Raw genomic sequence first — 19,321 nt, 5'->3', positions numbered from 1 at the left:
GGGGAGCAAAGACTTTCGCCCCCCGCCCGCCTTCAGAAGAGGTCCAGGACCTCTTCTGAAGGCGGGCGGGGGGCGAAAGTCTTTGCTCCCCCCTGCCTGCCTTCCCGGGAGAGCGGAGAAAGGCAGCGCGTTTCTCCGCTGTCCCGGACGGCTTTTGAAGGCAGGCGGGGGGGAGCAAAGACTTTCGCCCCCCGCCCGCCTTCAGAAGAGGTCCAGGACCTCTTCTGAAGGCGGGCGGGGGGCGAAAGTCTTTGTCCCCCCTGCCTGCCTTCCCAGGGGCTTTTACATCGCCCCGGACAGCGGAGAAGTCCTCCGCTGTCCCGGGCGATTTTAAAATGCCTCCCGCCAGCATTTTAAGATCGCCCCGGACAGCGGAGAAGTCCTCCGCTGTCCCGGGGTTTTTTAAAATGCTGGGGGTGGGAAGAAAAGCCCTTGTCCCCCCCCCCCAGCCTTCAGAAGAGGTCGGGGGACAGACTGTCCCCGGACCTGGTCTGAAGGCGGTTTCCCTAGGAACGCATTAATTGATTTTCAATGCATTCCTATGGGAAACCGTGCATCGCAAGACGAAAAACTCGCAAGAAGAAAAAACTTGCGGAATGAATTAATTTCGTCTTGCGAGGCACCACTGTACCACTAGTCAGACCACTAGTCCACCTTGCTCAGTACTGTTAACACTGGCTGCCAACAGCTCTCCAAGATTTCAGGCTTGAGTGCTTCCCAGCCCTACTTGGAGATGCTGGGGACTGAACCTGGGATCTTTTTGCATGCAAAGCAAATGCTCTACCACTGAGCCACACCACCTTCTGCTTTCTCAAAAGAAAGGCCTGTGACAAGCAGTGGAACTTAGTTCCAAGAAAGCATGCCCAAGAATGCATCGTTATGATAAATTGCATACAGTGGTACCTTGGTTCTCAAACTTAACCTGTTCCAGAAGTCCGTTCCAAAACCAAAGCGTTCCAAAACCAAGGCACACTTTCCCATAGAAAGCAATGCAGAATGGATTAATCTATTCCAGACTTTTAAAAAACAACCCCTAAAGCAGCCATTTAACATGAATTTTACTATCTAACAAGACCATTGATCCATAAAATGAAAGCAAAAAACAATGTATTGCAGTCACACAATCAATCAGTAGCTGAAGTAGGCGCCACACAGTCACAAAAACAAAAGAAAAAGAGCCGCAAAAACACAAAATAAATAGCAAAAACAGACAGACCTCAGCGTAACACTGAAAACGGAAGTGTGACACTCAAATCGGAAGTGTAATACTCAAAACAGAGCACGTTCAGCTTCCAAAAAGAGTTTGCAAACCCGAACACTTACTTCTGGGTTTGCAGTGTTTGGGTTCCAAGTTGTTTGAGTACCAAGGTGTTTGAGAACCAAGGTATCACTGTACTCTTAAAAAACAACAACCCCATGTTTACAAAACTGTTTACTCCTGTACCTTTTATCGATTATTTAAAGTTATACATATTTGTAGATGTGAGACTTGCAGCAAGATTCTACTGCAGGGAGTGTTCCTCTTGAGGCTGCCAGCCAGCCATGTTGTCTTCCACTATATTCCTTTCCATTCCCATCCCAGTCAATTTTTCATTCTGCACACACACACCCCCCCGCCCCCCAAAACCCAGTCAGTATTCTATGGTGGCTAAGCATGGCTCTGCCCTTGCTGGGCCATCTGGCTGTGTCCCCTACTCCTTTGGTATTCTGCTAGAGATGTTTTGGTACTAGTGGTACTAGATGTTTTGAGACTAGTGAGAGCCAGTGTGGTGTAGTGGTTAAGAGCAGTGGACTCGTAATCTGGTGAACTGGGTTCGATTCTCCGCTCCTCCACATGCAGCTGCTGGGTGACCTTGGGCTAGTCACACTTCTCTGAAGTCTCTCAGCCCCACTCACCTCACAGAGTGTTTGTTGTGGGGGAGGAAGGGAAAGGAGATTGTTAGCCGCTTTGAGACTCCTTAGGGTAGTGAGAAAGCGGGATATCAAATCCAAACTCTTTACTAGTGATCAGCTTGGGGGTCCGACTTCCCCGCTAAGCCTACTGATATCTCCCATTCGTATGTGGAGGGTACTATTTTGGCATCATGTTACTATTGGTTACCATTTGCTTACTCTAAACTTAAGACACAGAGGGAATTTATATAGGATTTCTTTTCTTTTTGAACAGCTTATTCAAGCTACTTTATCTGCGCCCATTATTCCCTTTTGCTGGTTCTCTCCCCCAGTAAATGATAACTCCCACTTTTTTCCCTTTTGGGGATGCCTTGTTAATATTTTAGTGTGAGCTTTTAAATGGCAGGCAGAGCCACCCCCTGAATGCTTATAAGTGAGGAGACAGGCAGGTGAAGGCTGGCTGAGAGCAGACTGAGGGTGGTGGGGCTCATTAGCCCCAGTAGACCAGCCACCACTACTTTTTGGTTTTGAAATTTTGGGAATTAATACATTGCATCATTTAATTCTGATTTTTCTAGTCATGGAGAAAGGTAAAGAAGCCCAACCCTTTGGCCAATAAAAAGTTTATTCAGAAATTCCGCCAGCTTCTGACACTTCAGATGACATTGCCCAGACATATCCAAGCCTATAATCATAAGGATTAGAAAACGTACAGATTTTTTTTACAGAACATGCCACTGGGACCCTTGGAACATGAAGCTGCCTCTGCATCTCTTAAATGTTAAGATTTAACAGAAAGGTACAAAACCTTTGTCAGTAACAGCAGAGGCTTTTTAACTATAAGGCTGAAATCAATAATTTGAATGAAACTGAATGAATCAATTTATTATGGTCACAGACCAGAAATATGAACATATACAATTATAGAGAACATGTAAATATACATAGGTTAAAATTAAACTCTATAAGCTAGAGCACAGTAAATAATATGGATATAAAACCGTTAAAATATGTAGGTTAAGACCTTAGCTACTAATTTAAAATATGCATGTTAAGACATTGGCCATTAGATACATTCAGAGCTTGTCTCCTTAGTTTTATAGCAGCAGCACAAAATTTGGCCACTTTTAAGGTAATCTCTGGTTCCCGGTCCTCTATTAGATGTTTTAAGTAGTGGTCATCAGATCTGCTTGGGGTTCATTGCATGATTGGAGTGATAAATACCAAACATATGTTCCTATAGTAATAACAACATATTACATGAGTAATAGTTTCAACTTCCTTCAAACCACATGGACATACAGTGGTACCTCGGGTTAAGTACTTAATTCCTTCCGGAGGTCCGTTCTTAACCTGAAACTGTTCTTAACCTGAAGCACCACTTTAGCTAATGGGACCTCCCACTGCCACCACGCTGCCGGAGCCTGATTTCTGTTCTTATCCTGAAGCAAAGTTCTTAACCTGAAGCCTTATTTCTGGGTTAGTAGAGTGTGTAACTGTCAGCATCGCTAGGTGAGCTGGGTAGCACTTCCAGAGACCACCTTCTGCACAGGAACTGGTCAAAGTGCTGTGGACTCACAGCGTAGAGTTGTGAGCACCAGATTCACTCCAACAAGAAGACAGTCGTCGTACAGCAGAGTATAGCAGAGCATAAACGACTCGGAGAGCAGCTCTGTAGAATATCTTCTTTTATTCTATCTACAACTATAATACACAACTATGTACAGAGCTAAATGAGGTCTAAGCAAAAACGCTGAACTGCCCTGAGTGTCTGCAGCTGCTTTTAGCAGCAACCTTATCTTTACACACGATCTCTCTCTAACACTCAGTCTCTCTCTCTCTCTCTTTGATGTGAGACTGGAGCGGAATAAGTAGAGAGCAGAAACCGCCCCCTCCTCTCTGGAGAATCAGCAGAGAACATCAGCAGATTCTTGGATATGGGAGGGGTGAAATCTCCTCAGTAAGCTGAAGCGTATGTAACCTGAAGCGTATGTAACCCGAGGTACCACTGTATTCTCTCTGAATATGGTTTACCTTCAAATCTGCCTTGCACTAATGCAGATGGTAGGACATTGAATCTGGCAAGGGTAAAAGATCTTCTAAATTTGGGTATGTCTAGCTTGGATATATACCTCACTGAAGTAAACCCCCTCCCATTATCTTTGATTTCTGGGTACTTGGTCATTTCACTCACATGGCATTGCAATTCAACATCCCAGATAGTTGCTTAATCAATTATATGTGCTAAGGGGAATTGGATCTGTTGAATGGCAAATTTTCTTACAGCAAGGTTGGAGGGGGACAGTCATTAAAAATACCATTCCAGATTTGCCCCAACTCAGAATCAAGACAAAAGAAAAAACAGGCTGGCAGGCAGAGATAAACTCATTGGCAGTAGATGCTCAGCCAGTAGGCAGAGACAAAAGCTAGCAGATTATCAATCAGGGATGGAGGAGGGTTGATGACCACTCTTCCTTGACTGGCTACCAGATGATTGCTTTATGCAACCTCCTGGTTCAGAAACAGGAGCACCTTGAAGCACCAGTGGCTAGGCCAGAACAGCAGCAGAAGGCTGTTGCACTCACACTGGGCTTGTGGACTTTCCCAGTTGCTGGGAACCACAAATGGGAAGAGATGCTGTTGCACTCAGGTCCTGTTGGCAGTTTTCCTATTGAGGCAACTGGTTGGCCACTGTGGATTAGTTGGATCATCAGCTTGATCCATCAGGGCTCTTCTTAAGTTAACTGGAACCTAAGTTAGCCACCTGTGGGAAGGAGATCTACATGGACATTTGGGGCTGATCCAGCCTAAGGTTGTTGTGAGGAATAAAATGTGGAGGAGGAGAACCAAGTATGCAGTCTTAGAGGAGAGATGAGATATAAATGTAATAAAAACCAATCAAAAGAGGCATGAACACACGTACACCAGTATTCGCTAAGTTAATATTCGTAAGAGTCAAATTCATTGGCGTTTCCATCATCACCTTTTATTTCTGACGTTAGAGACCTGTGTCCTTGCTATTGTAGCCAAAGCAACACCATCCATGCAGAGGAGGGGAGCTTAGAGAAACCCCAAGATTTGTAGAAATACAAAGAATACCCCCCCACACACACACAAAAACCAGGAATGGGATTTAGCATGCTTAGCGGCCAACTATATAGAATGGTGATGGGGAGCCTTTTTAAGCCCAACTCCCCCTTTAATTGCCCCTCTTCACCAAAACTGTTATTAATCCCAGAGCAAAAAATGAACAGATGCTGGTGTGCTAGACCAAGGAAACTGAGGATTGGGCAACTGGCCCTGCTCCAATCAAAGGAGGGCATTGAGGAGGGTCAATGAGGAACGCAACTGGATGAGACTGTGGAGAGTTCCAAGGGGCAGACAGAGAGGCCTGGAGGGCCACATTTGTCTTCTGGCCTTGAGGTTTCCCACCCCTGATCAGGCATGGCAACTCTAGGGGTCAGAGGTGTCATCAACCCCCTCAATATTCCTTAGCAGGGGGCTCAGCCCCCTGAAAATTGAAGCTGCAGAGGAGGCAAGGTTGCTCCAGCCTGAGAAGCATCTCCCAACATTGCACAGGCCAGCACAGTCTTCCACTAGGCCATGCTGGTACAGCCTGCACAGTGTTGGAAAATATGTGTAATATCACGCGATGAGCCATGTACCCCCACCCCCATCTTGGGGGCTACCCAGCATCTGTGCCGCTGATATAGACCATTCATATTGAAAGACAGTCTATCTCTAGTTACCAATCACTTGTGGGTGAAAGAAGGGGAGGTAGCTTTCATGTCCTCCTTGTAGGGTTCCCAAAAGCATCTTGTTGCCTACTTTGGGAAGCTGGGATGGGATGGACTTTTGGGTCTAATCCAGCATGACTTTCTTTACGTCCTTATGAGAGGGTCAGTTTCTCCCAGACACTTCAAATGGCATCCCCTTCCATTCACACATCAAACTGAGAAAGGCTCGGTCTAAACAGAATGCGGTGCAGCAAGACAAAATGACTCGAACTAGAAACAGAACGTATTTATCGAGGATGACACTATTTATTTATCTAACTTGCAATTGATCCATTGCTAATGTATCACATGCCACAGGGCAACAGGCAAAGTGGCAAGAGTGCATTAACTCTCATTAGTCATCAGAGTCCATTCACATTCTTTGATCACCCTTCCTGATATATCCAAGCACATCTTTCTCTCTCTTTTTTCAACTCAAAAAGGTGGGTGGTACAAGCAAACAGGTGCAGTTATGGCTGTCAATCCTAAAAAAAACCTGTATTTAGGGCTCAGTTATAGGACAACTTGGTGGAAATGAAGACACCAGTTGCAAGAAGCAGCCCCCTAAGTATCACCATTATAATTTCATTTTAAAGCAACTATTTGGATTTTTAAAAATTATATTTTTATAAAAAAGTTAAATTATTATTTTATTTTATTTAAATTAAATTCTGGTGAGGGCAGGAAAATATGCATTACACAGAGGTCATGGGATGCAGGAATGAGGTCATCTATATCTGAAGCCTTTAGTAAATACAGGTGATTCAACTCACACAGGGGTTATGTTCCAGGGATAGCATGTAAAGCCAAAGCACATTGGGTTCAATGGCAGGTGGGACTGGCAAACTCTTTTTTTCCAGATGGCTGCCCCCTTTCCATATATGATTTGCCAAGCACATAAAACAAAATGCACTCAAATGGATATAAGTTGCAAGTTGCCTATATCCCTGCTAGTATGTTTCTGAATATAAGTTGCTGGAAAGTACAGTAGGAAAGAGTGGCTGTTGCACTTAAGAGCCTGCCTGTTGGCTTCCTCTAACCACCTGGTTGGCCGCTATGAGAAGAGGGTCCTGAGCTAGATGTGCCTCTGGCCTGATCCAGCAGGCTCTTATTACTTCCAGAGGGTGGAAGCAAGCAGATCAGTAGTGGTGGTGGTGAGAAGGTGGAGGAAGAGTAGCTGCATCTGCCTGCTTGCTCTCTGACAAGCAAGCAGATGTCAACCACACTGAGAAAGAGGAAGAGCTGGTGGCAATGGATGGAGGTGGAATAACTGAAGGTGGTGATGGGAGGTGACTTACAGAAGATGTCCTACTCAAAAGAGCCTCCAAAATCTGAGCCAACACTATTTATTGATGTCACCTTTAAAGCAGTATTCAAATATGAGAGGACAAATCATAACAGAAGCATGGAGGAACATAAAGGTAATGGGACCCCTGACCATTAGGTCCAGTTGTGACCGACTCTGGGGTTGCGGCGCTCATCTCGCTTTACTGGCCGAGGGATCCGGCGTACAGCTTCTGGGTCATGTGGCCAGCATGACTAAGCTGCTTCTGGCGAACCAGAGCAGCGCACGGAAATGCCGTTTACCTTCCCGCCCAAGCGGTACCTATTTATCTACTTGCACTTTGACGTGCTTTTGAACTGCTAGGTTGGCAGGAGCAAGGACCGAACAACGGGAGCTCACCCTGCCGTGGGGATTCGAACCGCCGACCTTCTGATCGGCAAGCCCTAGGCTCTGTGGTTTAACCCACAGTGCCACCTGCATCCCTATGGAGGAACATAAGCTGACTAATATGACATAAGTCAGACCACTGCTCCAACTAGATCAATATTGTCTACATTGACTGGCAGCATCTCTCCATGGGTCAGACAGGACAGAGATATATGCAAAAATGTCCCTGGTTTGACCCCTGTCATCTCCACAAAGCCTGGGGGAGACCCTGCCTAAAACCCTGGTGAGCTACTGCCAGCCAGTGTAAACAGTAATGAGTTAGAACATGGGTAGGCAACATAAGGCCCAGGGGCTGGATCCGGCCCAATTGCCTTCTAAATCCGGCCCGCAGAAGGTCCGGGAATCAGCGTGTTTTTACATGAATAGAATGTGTCCTTTTATTTAAAATGCATCTCTGGGTTATTTGTGGGGCTTAGGAATTCGTTCACCCCCTCCCCCGCAAAAAAAATATAGTCTGGCCCCCACAAGGTCTGAGGGACAGTGGACCGGCCCCCTGCTGAAAAAGTTTCCTGACCCCTGAGCTAGATGGACGATTGGTCTGACTGTATAAAACAACTTGTTACGTCCTGAACTATGTTGAATACTATGCCCATTGTTACTCCAATGTAATATGTATAAAGAAGTTTGCAGGTACGTTGTACCCTTCTCCATATTGAAAATAAGTTGTCAAATTTAGACAACAGCACACAAAAATATTTGTTTCCCCGCATTCTACTGAAGGATCCCTGCTTCTTTCTCTCCCTGCTCCCCACCCTCTCAAGTACTTAAACATTTTGCTATCAGAACATGAAGCATCAATCCAGTTTTGTTTTGAGCAAAGAAAGTCCTTTTAAACAACTACTGAGAGTTCCTCTGTCTGCTTTCCCCAGAAATACACGGCATCCTGCTACCAGCATGCACTGTATAGAAAAAGGCCAGTTAAGAGGAATCTTACATTTCTCCCCGCCCCTTGCAGTTTAGAGAAGTCAGCTTTGCTAATCAGATTATTCATCTTCCCCAGCCACAGACTCCTCTCCCTCCTAAGCGCTCTGTTCAGCTGCTCACCTCCCTCCTCAAGTATGTCCAAGAGGCACAAAACGGGAAAGAAATCATCTGTTTTCCCAGTTCTGTGCCCCTCTGTTCCTGGATTCTTTTTTTTTTAAAAAAAAATGTTACCTACTTTATACAGTATTTTGGAAGGTTGTTTGTTTGGCCTCATCTGTACTGCATGTTTAAATCTGTATCATTATCACTTTAAAAAGTTGTGGGCTCTCCAAAGGAATCCTGGGATGCAGAGAGGTGCTAGAAGAAGCACGTTCCCCTCACAGTGTTTATCAGTCCATCTTCCCAAGGAAATGAGCCTGGGAAACCATGAGAATGTGTGATCCCGGCTTGTTGGTGAGTTTAACTGGGACAAGTACCAGAAAATAAGGGCTGTTTGTATACAGTGGTACATCAGGTTAAGAACTTAATTCGTTCCGGAGGTCCGTTCTTAACCTGAAACTGTTCTTAACCTGAAGCACCACTGTTCTTAACCTGAAGCACCACTTTAAACGGCCTTGGTCCAGTATATCTGAAGGAGCGTCTCCACCCCCATCGTTCTACCCGGACACTGAGGTCCAGCACCGAGGGCCTTCTGGCAGTTCCCTCACTGCGAGAAGCCAAGTTACACGGAACCAGGCAGAGGGCCTTCTCGGTAGTGGCGCCTTCCCTGTGGAACACCCTCCCACCAGATGTCAAAGAGAACAACAACTACCAGGCTTTTAGAAGACATCTGAAGGCAGCCCTGTTTCGGGAAGCTTTTAATGTTTGATGTATTATAGTATTTTAATATTCTTTTGGAAGCCGCCCAGAGTGGCTGGGGAAGCCCAGCCAGATGGGCGGGGTATAAATAATAAATTATTATTATTATTATTATTATTATTATTATTATTATTATTATTATTATTATTATTTAGCTAATGGGGCCTCCCACTGCCGCCGGAGCACGATTTCTGTTCTTATCCTGAAGCAAAGTTCTTAACCCGAGGTACTATTTCTGGGTTACAGTGGTACCCCGCAAGACGAATGCCTCGCAAGACGGAAAACCCGCAAGACGAAAGGGTTTTCTGTTTTGGAGGCGCTTCGCAAGACGAATTTCCGTATGGGCTTGCTTCGCAAGACGAAAGCCCATAGGGAAATCTCCGGGGACCTGTTTTAAATTGCTGGCGGTTGGGAGCAAAGACTTTCGCCCACAGCCGGCCTTCAGAAGAGGTCCTGGACCTCTTCTGAAGGCCAGCGGGGGGCAAAAGTCTTTGCTCCCCCCCCCCGCCTGCCTTCCCGGGACAGCGGAGACTTCTCCGCTGCCCCGGGCGATCTTAAAATGCTGGCGGGCGGGAGCGAAGCGTTCGCTGCCGACCCCCAGCATTTTAAAATCTCCCCGGGACAGCAGAGAAGTCTCTGCTGTCCCGGGCGATCTTAAAGTGCTGGGGGTCGGCAGCGAACGCTTCGCTCCCGACCCCCAGCATTTTAAAATCTCCCTGGGACAGCAGAGACTTCTCTTTTTTTTAAAAAAAAAAAGATTTTTATTAGTTTTACAAAAAAAATTTAAAACAATACAAACATATAAAAAGACATACAAACATATATAGTTTCATACCCTTTTTTTTTCATAAACCTTGTTTCTCGGACTCCCCCATACCTCCCCCTTCTGTATCCCAATGTCCAAAGTTTTTCAGCAACTTCTAAATAGTTCTGTGAAACCTCTGTCCTCTTAAACTTTCCTTCATTCTAATCTTATATCGCTGTAGCCCTTTCTTTCCCAAAACCTCGACATTCTAACATTCATGCAGTTTATAATAGTCCTTAAGGTAGACTTTAAACTTCTTCCATTCTTCTTCCGCCGTCTCCTTCCCCTGATCACGGATTCTCTGCTGTCCCGGGGAGATTTTAAAATGCTGGCGGTCGGCAGCAAAGCCCTCCTGTCCCCGGAGCTTGTGGGGCGGGAGATGGGAAGAAGGGCTTTTCTTCCCACCGCCAGCCTTCAGAACAGCCTTCTGAAGGCTGGCAGTGGGAAGAAAAGCCCTTGTTCCCCCCCCCCCCAGCCTTCAGAAGAGGTCGGGGGACAGACTGTCCCCGGACCTGGTCTGAAGGCGGTTTCCCTAGGAACGCATTAATTGATTTTCAATGCATTCCTATGGGAAACCGTGCTTCGCAAGACAAAAAACTCGCAAGAAGAAAAAACTTGCGGAACGAATTAATTTCGTCTTGCGAGGCACCACTGTAGTGGAGTCTGTAACCTGAAGTGTCCCTAACCCAAGGTACCACTGTATAGTAAACCTCAGGTCTGGGAGCGGGTGCAAATGGGGCCCTCTGACCAGCCCTTGGGACTGTCTCCAAGCTTCACCCCTCCCCAGCTACATTCACTACTGGCTCAGCTTTGCAACTGAGTGTTTTGACCTTACTGTAATGTGCAATGTGTAGTAACATGTTACAGCTTAATATACATATCGAGTGACTATCATGGGTAGGCAAACTAAGGCCCGGGGGCCGGATCTGGCCCAATCGCCTTCTAAATCCGGCCCGCGAATCAGCGTGTTTTCACATGAGGAAAATGTGTGCTTTTATTTAAAATGCACCTCTGGGTTATTTGTGGGGCACAGGAATTCATTCATTATTATTTTTCCAAAATATAGTCCGGCCCCCCACATGGTCTGAGGGACAGTGGACTGTCCCCCTGCTGAAAAAGTTTGCTGACCCCTGGACTAGATAACACTGATTTTTGTTTGCTTCGATGGAGGACAGAGAGGTGTGTCTGTGTGTACATATGTGTGTCTATACTGTATGTACATGTACATGAAAACAAACAAGCCTGCTGTGTCTGCAGCACCAAAGTGAACTCTTCTGGGTAGAAAGATAAATTTTAATTGCCCCACCCACTTTTGCCTCTGGCCCCGCCCACCTCTGGGATGTGATGTGGCTCAGAAAAAGTTGCCCAGAAGGGAATGCAGCTCTTGGGCTGAAAAAGACTCCCTACCTCAGTTATATAGGAACATTTGGAGGGTATGCTGTGACAGTGAATCATAGACATATTGTGGACCACCCTTCCCCTCCAGGTTGTACGGTCAAAGTACCAAAATGATGGGACTTTGAGTTAAACCATATTATGCAACCAATTACAGGATTAAGCCCCAAAGATCTCAGCCCGGCTCACTTCCAAAGAATGGTGCTTAAAGATTAAGACACGTGGCTGCAATTTCTTGGCAAGGAAAGTTTTATGAAATCCAGACATGAATTATCTCTGCGCTCTTAAAATATTGTTATTAATGTTATTAATGTTAGGCAGGCACATTCCCTGCACTGTTTTCAGCGCCTGCTGAATTTTCTGTTTTGTGTTTTGACAAACCTCCCCAGGCATCAAAGTTTAACATGCAGCAATTTTAACACTACATTTTATTACACATATTAGTTTTTTAAAAACACACACACAAAAAAAACTCTTACTGGCACCATTCATTATTTTTATATATTTAAATAAATAAATGATTTTAATGTTTGCATTTATCACTGTTTTTAAAATGAATGTTTTAGATCATTCTCCATAGACCACTGTGATATTTTCTGTCATGTAAGGGGTGTGTACTTTTTAGAATCATAAAATCAAAGAATTGTAGAGTTCGAAGGTACCCTAAGGATCATCTAGTCCAACCCCTCTGCAGTGCAGGAATATGCTGCTGTCCCATATGGGGATCAAACCTGCGACTTTGGTGTTATCAGCACCATGCTCTAACCAACTGAGTTAGTTAAATAAATAAATAAGCAAGTAGCTTAAGGTGGAGAAGTACATTTTAATTTCAACCCGTCACTCATCTTTGATTTCTAAACCAATGGATTTTTAAGCCAGTTGTACTCTATCCAGAGGAAATTTTGTCAGTTATTTACTTATTATTATTTATGTCAAGTACTTACATACTGATTTTCATCAGAACAGATCCCCAAGTGATTTACACACAAAAAAAGCAGCAATAAAGCAGCAAAAATTAAATACAGTGTGGAAAACATCAAAATCCAAAAACAGTATAATATATAAGGCATCAAACTCTGTCACACAGAATTCAACTCATTCAGTATGCTGGCCATAATATTGACATTCCAGCCGTGGGAGAGCTGAGAAGCAGAGCTCTCTCCCCGTTCTCAAGGACAGCCCTGAGAACAGTACTGAGTTCTGTACTCAGCTGATTACTTCTTCTTTTAAAAATAAGCATATGGGATTTTTTTTATTATTTTATAAAAAATAGAAACTAAAAGGTCTTCCAAACTTAAACTTAAGTGTGAGGATGTCATTTGCTTTTAACATTTTTGAAACTGATAGGAAATGTTTTAAAAGTCAGCTTTACATCTTTGCTGCGTGATCTGAGATCACATAAATTTTGCAAAGTGGGTGGCTTGATAATTTTAACTTCTGCTTGGCATGTGGCATATTTTGCTTGATTAAAAAACCAAATCTTTGAAAATGAGCCCTTTAATCAGAGCAGATGGGAACCTGTGGCCCTCTAGATATTGCTGGACTCCATCTCCCAACATCTGTAGTCACTGACCATGCTGATTGGGACTGATGGGAGTTGGAGTCTAACAACTTTTGGAGGGCAACAGGCTGGGTACAGTACAACAGGCTAAAGTACAACAAGGAAACTGGTGTGTGTGTGTGTGTGTGTGTGTGTGTGTGTGTGTGTGAGAGAGAGAGAGAGAGAGAGAGAGAGAGAGAGAGAGAGACTGTAGAGTCAGAACATTATATAACACAGAATTTTTCCTTTCTTCTGTACCCAGCTGTGTTTCACATGGTTTGTGTACCATCTGGATACCTCTAGGTTATACTGCAAAGCCACAGACACACATGTACCTCAGGAGGTAATAAATGAACCCAGAGTTTGCAATGTCACTCGCTGGAGCTTTAGATCAAAGACAAAAAACTCTGTTAGCTGAGCAACTCATGAGAACATTTTGGTTGTTGATGGTAGTGGTGCAACAGAGAAGCTTTCAAGCCTCAAATTCTATAAAGCATGAAAGTATGATTGATGTATTTTTTATTTATTTATTACATAGATAGCCTTAAGAATTATTATTTTTTACAGCGAAAAGGATATGAGCCTTTGACTTAAGCTGCTGTTATGTGTCAGACTGGGATCTCTGACTGAGCCAGCAATTGCCCTGCCAACATTTGTTCTAGGGGTAAAGGGATAGTGTAAAAAATAATAATAGCAATACCCTGCAAAGGACCACATAACTCGTTTGCTTACTTCTTAGTAGATGCACTGAGTATGACTAACATTGGATGCAACCAGAGTAGACCCACTGCAGTTGACAGACCCTACTCACTTAGGTCCAACCCATTTAGGATAACACTACTGTAGACTTACTGCCTAAACCAAAACTTCCCTCTGAAAGGAGGAGGGGGAACTGGAATGTTTATTATGTTGCATATTGAAGACCGTTAATAAAGCTGGATATTTGTTGGCCAACACCCCCACCTCCTTAAAAGAAAATCAGAGAGGAAGCCTAGAATTTCCTGTAATGGCATGGCATGGCGAAAGTGGATTGAGAGAAGTCCCCCCCCCAATTACACAAAACTTGTGAATAATCAATGAAGCTGAATACTGGAAGATTCAAAACAGATAAACTAAAGTACTTCTTCATGCAGTGCACAGTTAACCTATGGAACTCACACCCACAAGGGGCAGTGATGGCCACCAAGAAGAAGAAGAAGAAGAAGAAGAGGAGGAGGAGGAGGAGGAGGAGGAGGAGGAGGAGGAGGAGGAGGAGTTTGGATTTGATACCCCGCTTTATCACTACCCTAAGGAGTCTCAAAGTGGCTAACAATCTCCTTTCCCTTCCTCCCCCACAACAAACACTCTGTGAGGTGAGTGGGGCTGAGAGACTTCAGAGAAGTGTGACTGGCCCAAGGTCACCCAGCAGCTGCATGTGGAGGAGCGGGGAAGCGAACCCGGTTCCCCAGATTATGAGACTACTGCTCTTAACCAGTACATGGCTTTAAAATTCATGGAGAAGGCTATCAATGGTTACTAGCCATGATGACTACGTATTTTCTGCCTCCATGGTCAGAGGCAGCAATGTTTCTGAATACCAGTTGCTGGAAACCACAGGAGGGGAAAGTGCTCTTATGCTCAATTCCTGCTTGCTGGTTTCCCATGATGGTCACTGTGAGAACAGGATGCTGGGCTAGATGGGATGATCCAGCAGCTAGATGGCCTGATCCAGCAGGTGCAATGTTCTTAAGGGGGCAGACAGCTCTTTTGCCCCCAGTCATGTGGGAGAATTTAGGAAGTTCCCTGTTGCTCAGTTTAACGTACACACCTAAGCCTGGTGTCCTTGCAAAGCATAGCTACTTAGAAGTAAATCCCACTGAGTTCCATGGGACTTACTCCTGGGTAAGTGTACATGCAGAATTGCAGCCTCAGTAACTAAGTGGTTTCCTTCCCCTCTTCCACTTCCCCTGGAACTAAGAAGGAAAGTCTAAAAACTCTTTCAGAGAGAAGCAAGTAGATGAACTCACCAGCCTTAGACTGTTCCCTTCGGTTGCTTAGCAAGTAGCCAGATACCAACAAAACTTCCCTGCAGCCAATGCCTTTTCCCTTTAAGATGCAACCACAGCAACAACAGGTTCTTCTCCCGCTTTGGGAGAAACAACACACAGAAGGCAGCGCACAATCCTTACCCTCGAAGAATTGCAGAGTAGGAAGAGACCTCGAGGGTGCTCTAGTCCAACCCCCGGCAATGCAGGAATCTCAACACGAGGTTCCCCATCCAGTTTGAAAGCATACTGGACCCCGCTTAGCTTTGCATACACGCTAGTAGTTTTAGCGCTGCATCACTCGTTAAGTCTGCAACCCTACACACAACCTTAACTTGGATGTAACATCCCACCGACACATACAACCTTAACTTGGATGTAACATCCCACCGACACAGCGGGACTTACTCCCGAGTAAGCAAGCATCGACGTGTGTTACGAAGATTGTTCTTTATTAAAAGAGAAAGATTTTATTTCATTTTCTAAGTTGAGCCTTCTGGAAAATCAGGCATAATTGAAATAAACATGAAAAGGAGGAGAGATGCACAACTGGCGACATATTGGGGCTACGTTCTCAACTTTTTTTCTCTTTTTCTCAAGAAAAGAGAAAGCGGGTCTCGGGGGGGGGGAGATGGGGGGTCAAAGCGCCACTGAATGATTTCTCAGTGATGGGGGTGGGTGGCAGGGATTTATCCTGGGCTGCCTCCCCACCTCTTTTAAAGACAGTCTCTCTCACGCGCCCCTTCCCCACACGGAGTCCTTTCCTGAGAGTCGCGAAACGCGGGGTCTCCAGAGCCGGCTACTCACCTGGAGAGACCAGCTTTTCCTTCCGCTCTCCGCGCGCGACAAAGTTTCCGTTCTTCTCTTCCTCCAGCTGCGCCTTCGCGGGCGAGAAAAGAGCGCTTGGCCCCTTTAGTCAATTTCCTGGAGTTGCAACTTTGGCGGCTAACAATAGTCTCCTCCAATACTGGGCAGGCAGATAGCCAGGGATGGAAGAGGCCGGGCTTGGTGGGTTATCTGCATAATACGCCCTCAAGGCTCCTCCTCCCACATCCGCTCGCGTCCGTTAGCAAAGAAGCAGAGTATGCTATGAAATTCAATGACTGCTAAAAGCGGGACAGTTCTTGCTAAATTGGGATTGGTCGGAAATCGGGGCGGGGCTGAATATGCATGCAGAGCGACGCGTTAAAAAAAAAGAACCGCTTCTTTTTTTTTCCTCGCCAGAAGGTGGGGGACTCTCCCCACCCGCTGGATTTTGCAAAACACATAGTACAGTAATCCCGAAGTGGAGCTGGGCGGGACTGTGGTCCTCCAGATGCTGTTGGACTACAACTCCCATCAGCCCAGTGTAACCCTACAGCCCTACAACCCTAGTGTAAACCAAGTTTCCTCCTTTCTCCATCAAAGATTTCATGGTACTGTATCAGTGTTTGGTTTGTGTTGTTTTTTTGTGTTCATCTATAGGGACGACAGAGGACGAGATGGTTGGACAGTGTTCTTCGAAGCTACCAGCATGAGTTTGACCAAACTGCGGGAGGCAGTGGGAGACAGAAGTGCCTGGCCTGCTCTGGTCCAGGGGGTCGCGAAGAGTCAGACACGACTAAACAACAACAACAACATAGTTTGCTCTGAGTAGCAGCAGCAGAAGAAGAAATGTTGTTTCATTTATATTTTTGTTTGCTAAAACCTACTTAAGGTTTTTGTGAAGTTGAAAAGATAAACTGTGTTTCAATAAAAGCTAAAAGACCCTCATTTTTGCAAAACTCCTCTGTACCATCTTTTATTTCATATAGGGTGATGCATTTAGGAGTTTTTGCCAATCTCTGCTCCTCATGACCTGAGAAGGCTGTGTGGGTGAACAGGGTGGGGAGCTTGTTTTCAGCTGATTTTATAAAATGTGCATTTAACTGCAGCTAAAAATAAACATTCGCTTGTTTGCACTAATGTGAATCTTCTGAGCTGGAAAAATCCAAGGTTTTCACTGTGTGGAATTTGTGGAGTAATAAACAGAAAGGATGCCCTTCTTTTGAGTTGGATGTGTGCATTTTGTTCTTTTGTTCACTGATGTGTGCATTTTGTTCTTTTAAATGTACAGTGGTACCTCGGGTTACAGACGCTCCGGGTTACAGACGCTTCAGGTTACAGACTCTGCTAACCCATAAATAGTACCTCGGGTTAAGAACTTTGCTTCAGGATGAGAACAGAAATTGTGCGGTGGCGGCATGGCAGTGGAAGGCCCCATTAGCTAAAGTGGTGCTTCAGGTTAAGAACAGTTTCAGCTTAAGAATGGACCTTCAGAACGAATTAAGTTCTTAACCCAAGGTACCACTGTACTGATATTGTCATGGACTGTCTGAATGTAGATTTGTCAGGCATCAGCTGGGGAACCCCCAAGGGAACCCCCAGGAGAAGGGAACCAGGGAATTTTTTTTTTTTTATAAAATTTTTATTGGTTTTACAACATTTTTAGGAAAAACAAACAAACACAAAAAGTGACAGACATACATGTATAGTTTCAAACATATTTTCATAAACCTCTTTTCTTGAACTTCCCCATACCCCCCCTCTCTGCATCCCAATGTCCATAATTCAACAAGCAACTCCCAGTTGTTACTTTCTAATCTCTGTCATCTTAGTCTCTTTTATAGTCTAACCTTGTATCCCTGTACCCTTTTGCTTCTGGAAACCACAACATTTTAGCATTCATTAAGTTTATAGTAGTCCTTAAGATAACTTTTAAATTTTCTCCATTCTTCTTCCACCGTCTCTTTTCGTTGATCACGGATTCTGCCTGTCATCTCGGCCAGTGTCATATAGTCCATCACTTTCATCTGCCATTCTTCCAAAGTGGGTAAATCTTGTGTCTTCCAATACTTTGCGATAAGTATTCTTGCTGCTGTTGTGGCATACATGAAGAAAGTTCTATCTTTCTTTGTCACCAATTGGCCGACAATGCCCAAGAGGAAGGCCTCTGGTTTTTTAGAAAAGGTACATTTAAGTACCTTTTTCATTTCATTATAGATCATTTCCCAAAAGGCCTTTATCTTCGGGCATGTCCACCAAAGGTGATAGAAAGTACCTTCAGTCTCTTTACACTTCCAACATTTATTGTCGGGCAAATGATAGATTTTTGCCAGTTTGACTGGGGTCATGTACCACCTGTAAACCATCTTCATAATGTTTTCCTTTAAGGCATTACATGCCGTAAATTTAATACCGGTGTTCCATAACCATTCCCAGTCAGCTGACATAATGTTATGTCCAACATCCTGAGCCCACTTAATCATAGCCGATTTAACTGTTTCATCCTGTGTGTTCCATTTCAACAACAAGTTGTACATTCTAGATAAATTCTTAGTATTGGGTTCTAACAGTTCGGTCTCTAGTTTTGATTTTTCCACCTGGAAACCGATTTTCCTATCCTGTTTAAAAAATTCCATTATTTGGCGATATTGAAACCAATTTTCTACTTTATGCTTCAATTTCTCCTGACTTTGTAGTTTGAATTTATCTCCATCCTGTTCTAAGATTTCCCAATACTTCGGCCATCCGACCTCCATATTGAGTTTCTTCACTGCTTTAGCCTCCACTGGTGACACCCATCTAGGGGTTTTATTTTCCAATAGATCTTTATATCTTATCCAAACATTAAATAATGCTTTTCTAACAATGTGATTTTTAAAGGCGCTGTTAACTTTATCATACCAAAGATATGCATGCCAACCGAAAGCATTATTGAAACCTTCCAGATCCAAGATGTCCGTGTTCTCGAGGAGCATCCATTCTTTCAGCCAGCAAAAAGCTGCTGCCTCATAATACAATTTTAGGTCCGGCAGGGCAAAACCCCCTCTTTCTTTAGCGTCAGTCAATATTTTAAATTTAATTCGGGGCTTTTTGCCCTGCCAGACAAATTTCGAGATGTCTTTGTGCCACCTCTTAAAACATTCCATCTTGTCAAGAATCTGCAAGGTCTGGAACAAAAATAACATTCTAGGCAATACATTCATTTTAATTACTGCAATTCGGCCTAACATTGACAGTTTCAAATTTGACCATATTTCTAGATCTTTTTTAATTTCTGACCAACATTTTTCATAGTTGTCCTTATACAAATTCGCATTCTTAGATGTTAAATAAACCCCTAGGTATTTCACCTTCTTGACCACAGTCAAACCTGTTTCCTCTTGAAATTTCTCCTTTTCCATATCTGTTAGATTTTTCCCTAAAACTTTAGTTTTTTGCTTATTCAACTTAAATCCAGCTACCTGGCCAAATTTATGTATTATTTCTAGGACCTTTTTCGTACTAGTGTTTGGCTCTTGCAAAGTCAATACTAGGTCATCTGCATACGCTCTTAACTTATACTGTTTAGCT

The 19,321-nt window shown here is 44.2% G+C and overlaps 1 protein-coding gene across 4 annotated transcripts in view; it reads right to left on the bottom strand.

The window, feature by feature from the left end:
* Positions 1-15,994, bottom strand: part of AKNA (AT-hook transcription factor) — a 70,012-nt gene extending 54,018 nt beyond the window's left edge. For 3 of the 4 annotated variants that reach the window (XM_081179633.1, XM_081179634.1, XM_081179635.1), the window contains exon 1: positions 15,755-15,993. The gene's annotated coding sequence lies outside the window, so the exon portion shown is untranslated. Of the gene's footprint in view, positions 1-15,754 lie in introns of all 4 variants that reach the window. The other variant, XM_081179636.1, reaches the window with a different exon arrangement.
* Between the last annotated feature and the right edge of the window lie 3,327 nt (positions 15,995-19,321).

The sequence above is a fragment of the Podarcis bocagei genome (genome assembly GCF_964188305.1).
Source record: "Podarcis bocagei genome assembly, chromosome: Z".
Taxonomy (NCBI): Eukaryota; Metazoa; Chordata; class Lepidosauria; order Squamata; family Lacertidae; genus Podarcis; species Podarcis bocagei.
Note: the sequence above shows the minus strand (reverse complement) of the source record. Positions and strands in the feature narration are given on the sequence as shown.